The sequence below is a fragment of the Falco rusticolus genome, chromosome 6, assembly GCF_015220075.1.
Source record: "Falco rusticolus isolate bFalRus1 chromosome 6, bFalRus1.pri, whole genome shotgun sequence".
In the NCBI taxonomy this organism is placed as follows: domain Eukaryota; kingdom Metazoa; phylum Chordata; class Aves; order Falconiformes; family Falconidae; genus Falco; species Falco rusticolus.
Window position 1 is genome coordinate 57660396 of NC_051192.1, and position 6000 is coordinate 57666395.

Here is a 6000-nt window from a genome sequence, read left to right on the forward strand (position 1 = left end):
AGACTTGTGACCAGGACATATTACTGTAGCACTCTATCCCTATTCTGTGGCATCACCAAGATATTTCCACATGTCTACATAAGGATTTAACCTTGTTTAGGATCAGACTTGGGCAGCAAAATTCAAGTCAGTTTCTCTAGTGCTACAGAGATTTTGTTCAGAGCTTAGGTTCAGGAACTAGTAACCAGCCTCTTGAAACCCAGGCTTTGCTACACCAAAAGGTCATCAGATTTTGAAATAAAATCTCCCTGAAGTTATACATTCACAGTCACATCCTGACCTTGCTAGCCAAGGGCATTCCGAAGTTTTTCTTGCCTTTTCTTGACCATGTTCCCTCCTCCTGCCCCTGAAGTGAGGTGGAAGAGTCAGCATGTAGACTCTTCCTTCTCTCCGGGTTGCTGACCCAGCTGAATAGCAGCCCCACAGACAAGCCAACACAACATCTGGCTTTTGTCTTAACAAGTTCTCAGATCTGATGCAACACCAAAGCGCTCCTGCCCTCATAAAAGGACTGTGAACGGGCTGCCATTTTGGAGCCATAATTTGGTTTTAGGTATTTCAACTAATCAGAAGACAACACCCTCACACAGATAGAGGGAGTGCAAAGATCATTCTTTTGTACTTGCTTATTGTTATCCCTGGAGCTTGTTCTTGCAGGTTCCTGAGGTTGCTCAGGGTGAAGGAATCAATTTTCAACCAAAGTCACCTCTTTTGTTCCTGCTTTTGTCCCTTTATATTATAAATGAAGGATCCATTATACAGTCTTACAATTAAAAGAAATCTTATTTTTAAAAAAATAAAATAAAATTTCAGGCATGTTTCTCCAGTCAGTTACAATCATATAATACTTCTGTCTTTAACTGGCTGCAATAAACATTAATGTTAATGGTGCAGATGAATCTGTACTTTCTGACTAATGATTTTATTATTTCCTTTTGAAGAATATGCACAAGATCTGGATTCCTCCAGAAACTGAATTCTAACCCCACATTTCTGCCATCTTTAAACTCCCGGGGCTGCAGACAAACACACAATTAACTCACATTCTAAAGGCCTTAGTCACAGAATAACTCACATTCTGAAGGCCTTATTCCTTTATTTTATGTGCACAAATAATATGTCAAAGTATACAGAAGTGTTTTGAATGAGCAGTTTTGGGTAGATGATATAAAAACATTTTACAGAAACCAGAATTAATCAAGGATCTGGGCAGGCTGGATCCGTGGGCTGAGGCCAGCTATATGAGGTTTAACGAGGCTCAGTGCCGGGTCCTGCACTTGGGTCACACCAGCCCCACAGATCGCTACAGGTTTGGGGGAGAGTAGCTTGAAAGCCGCCTGGTGGGAAAGGGCCTGCGGGTGCTGTCTGATGGCCAGATTAGCATGATCCAGCATTGTGCCCGGGTGGCCAAGAAGGCAAACAGCATGCTGGCTTGTGTCAGAAACAGTGTGGCCAGCAGAACCAGGGAAGTGACTGTCCCCATGTACTCAGCACTGGTGAGGCTGCACCTTGCACACTGTGTTCAGTTCTGAGCCCCTCACTGCAAGAGGGACATTGAGGTGCTGGAGCATGTCCAGACACAGGCAATGAAGCTGGTGAAGGGTCTGGAGCACAAATCTTATGAGGAGAGGCTGAGGGAGCAGAGGTTGTTTATCCTGGGGAAAAGTGGGCTGAGGGCAGACCTTATAGCTCTCTGGAACAACCTGAAAGGAGGCTGTAGATGGGTGGGGGTCGGTCTCTTCTCCCAGATAACAAGTGTTGGCACAAGAGAAAATGGCCTTAAGTTGCACCAGGTCAGATATTAGGAAAAATGTCTTCACTGAAAGGGTAAGGGTGGTGAAGCATTGGAACAGGCTGCCCAGAGATGTGATGGAATCACCATCCATGGAAGCGTTCAAAAAACATGTAGATGTGGCACTTAGGGACATGGTTTAGTGGTGGACTTGGCAGTCTTGCATTAACGATTGGACACGATGACCTTAAAGGTCTTTTCCAACCTAAATGATTCTATGATTCTATGATTAATTAATTAGCTTAGGCAACTGATCTGTACTGATTTCTACCTGTGCCAACTTATAAATAAAATATTTCACTATATATAGTATTTGCATGCATATTTCATGCTAGTGTGCAATATTATTTTCTATAACAGATCTACTCATAGCTACAGGTCAACTAACTACAGCACTAAGCTGGTGTCATAGAAGGTGCTGTTCATGGTATAGAATTTTGAAAATTTATGCTTGGGCAAGTGTGAGAGAACATATACATGAATAAATTAATTCTTACAAGGGAAGTCAGAAACAAACCAAGAAGGCATAAACACATTTATATTGAAACTTAAATGAATATTTTCAACAATTATAAATAAAATAATTAACATCTTATACCATATCTTGTGCAACAAACAATCAACATCCATGAAGACTGGGTTATGGAAATTCATCCTAAGAACCATGCCACGTTGTTTCAGTCATTCCATTTTATTTTATGCCTTTGTGTTGGCCTTTCTCCCACTGTTAGTAATCTGGATCCAGGGAATAATCTCCAGGGAGCTATGAGTTTGTTCGGAGGGAACTGTTTTTTCTTCACATGTGGACTCTAACTATTAAAACTCCAAACAACTCCTCATAACAGTTGTGAGTCTTAGCTGAAAAAGAACAGTATTGGCTCTTCTCAAGGGAAGAAGGTATTTCAGCTGAATGAATGGAAACAGATACTGTGCAAGCAATTCAAGGAAAGAGCAGTCCAGTTATGCCTAGTTCCAGAAGAACATTTGTATGAAAACAAAGAGGCAGAAAGCTGAGTTACATCACCTTATCAGCACTATCACTTACTGACTAATTTTCCCAAAGTGCAGAACACTATTTTTAGCTGTTTTCAGAAATATCTGATAATGGCTGTGTTTCCTATTATCTTTGCTATTGACCTCATAGGCCATCTGTATTATTTTCCTTAGGGATACCAGTGAGTCCTGCAACAGTGAGGGGCCATCCCTATAAATGGGTAGACATTGTTCAAGAATGTAAAACCACGATCAACAGTTATACAGCACAGGAAATAAGACAGAAGAAATTAGGAAGAATAAATACTAATGTGGGACCTTATGACAAAAGTAATCAAAAAATAAGTGTGTGAATTCCCACCAACATATATGGAGAAGAGCCTCAGTGGGGTCCTAGAATTCAGTTTCCTTGGATTAATTTTTTTCCTGAATAATTTTGCAATGACATCCTTTTTTAGAGTGTCTCAAACCCATCTATTTTTATTTTATTACATTTTTTTTTTTGCAGATGGTTCATGCACACCTGTTTAATTGCCCCTTAAATCTGCTACCTCACATAGCTATTTCCACCAAAACATAAGCTACATTTCTATACCTTCTTTGCCAAAAAACTTTAAGTTACTCATATGACAGGCTTAGGAAAAATTAAGATGTTTGTGTTTCTAAAGTTCTCACACAATTAAAATATTATTTTTGCTAGCAACATTTAATGAAAACACTATTTTTCTGCACTATGTGAGTGTGTATGCAAGCATAACTGTGAGAGAAATTGCTAGTGTCTGTTTCTGCAACTAAACCCTTTTTCCAATGACACATTCTAGAAATATTGAATTAGATCTTTTCTATTAATCCCATTTAGTGACCCAGATTATAACATTTATTATCAATGCATTGATAACAAAACATTTAAAATTATTCATTTAGATGTAACTCACATTTAAGTATTTCTGCAGGTTTATGAATTCAGAAAATTATGCTGGAAAGAGTTTGCATAGATTTTCCACTGCTCACTGCAGCCACCAGCAGCCTGAACACATAGAATTAGAGTCATAGGATCATTTAGGTTGGAAAAGACCATCTCATGTTTCAGAATTCTTTGTGTTTGCCACTTATTCCACCGAGAATACATATGTGGTCTACCAAGATAAAAGATGGTAAATTGCTATGCTTTATTACAATTCCAATATAAAATATTCTTAATACAATTCCAGAGGGAAGGGAGAGTGGTTCCCCTCTCTCTTTTAAATGGATTAACACATCCATTGAGCCTCCCCCCCGCCCCCCCGCATTCCCCCCCACTGTTTCATGGGAAAGATTTACAGCACAGTGTGGTTCTAGCTGGCTTTTGGGGATTGCTGGCTGACTGCAGCATTACAGGACTCCTGAGCCATGTAGGTTGGTTTGCATCCTGATGAGATGTAGATTGAGCCAGCCAAGCTTTGGCATCACTGGAGCTATAGCAGGACTGAGTTATTGATCCTCAGTCTCACTTGGAGAGACTTCAGTCAACCTGACAGTTTTGGGCCATATATCTGGGCTCAGACTGTCTGTGGTGCTGGGCTCCCATGGACATCAGATGCCTAAACCCCCGTGAGACTTGGACCTTTAGACTGTAATGGCACAAAATCAGCATCAGCAAAGCATTAATCCATTATCAAAATGTCTGGGGAAGGATTTAAATAAAAATTGTTGTGAATCACCCAAGTCTTGTTGCTTGCTGTAGTGTGGCATACATGTCAATATGCCAGCTCACCCATATGAACTGCTGTTCTCAAGCAGTCATTTCACCTTTGATTTTTGAAAATCGATAATTTCACCCATCTATACTATATTATACAAGGCAAAGTATTTGAGAGAGATATATTATTTGTTACACATATGTGAGAGTGACTGTCTACAGCCTGTTACACATATGTGAGAGTGACTGTCTACAGCCTGTGGTTAAGACATTGCCTTGAGATGGGTAAAGAAAAGATGGATATGTATATTCAAGCTAATATTTTAACCACCAGACTATCATAGGTGTGACCAACTCAGGCAAAGAAGGCAAAAGTTGAAGCAGCCTGACCTCCTCAGGAGTTCAGGTTACTTGCAAAGAAGGTATGAAAACAAGATGCCAGACTGTGAGGAAATCTATTGATTCAGGGTACTCCTGGACAATGTAAACTCTTGTAAAGGTAGCATAAATGTGTAAGAAAAGACAAGCGCACTCCCACACTCCTGCTATTTAAGGCTGTTCCAATAAAATAAGATGTCGATCTAGAACTGTTTGGTTTTACCCCTGAAAACTCAAAGCCTTTCCTGATTTCCATAGCAGAACAACTTAGATCTAAGCCTAAAAAAATGCAGTATCAGGAACAAGATTGAGATGACTCATTATAAAGTTTGAAACATCACGTAAAAGTCACCTGACAAAATGTAAATGCTTTCTGTCTGTATCTTAGCTAGTAAACCCAAACTCCCTTTAGACTCAGTGGAGCAAAATGGATGTTTTAGTACAATGTGTCTTAGGCATTTTAGATATTGACTTTAGGATAAACTGAGTTGCACTTTAGGAGGGTCTATTTCTCTCCATTGACTGTAAGGGGCCTAAAGTGATAAGCTCAGATGTACATGTCTAGACTGCAGATGTTTATAGTTAGGTGATTGAATTCAATTTGTTCAATCTACTACCGTTAATAAAGCACAAAATGTATTTACCCCACATGTCATTGTTTCAGTGAGAATGGATTCAGCCAAAACTTTTATTATTTTTTGATCTATCTGCTTATGGCCACTGTTGGAATCAAATGCTTGAGAAGATGGACACTAGGTCTGAACTAGAAGGGTTTATATTGTCTTCCTCTGTTCCTAATCTCAACATTAAGAACATTATAAAATGTGAAGGGAAAGAAAAAATAGCTTAAACTTTGAAATGTAACAAAATGACCATTGAAAGAAAGGACCCTAGACTCAGAGCTAGAGAAAAGACAGGCTTATAAGATAAAGGAAAAGCTAAACAATTTAGGCTGAGCCTCTTATGGCCCAGTTCAAATATTTCTGGTGGGTTACACAAAGCTGACCTACTGTGTACTACATAAAGCATGATGTTTAAAAGGTATGAGGAAAACGCAGTTAAAGCAGCTCATAAATGAGATTGACCCTACCAAAGGTTTGTAAAACACACTAGAACCATAAAAAAGTAGCTTTTAGAAATGCAGTATTTCTAGTTACTA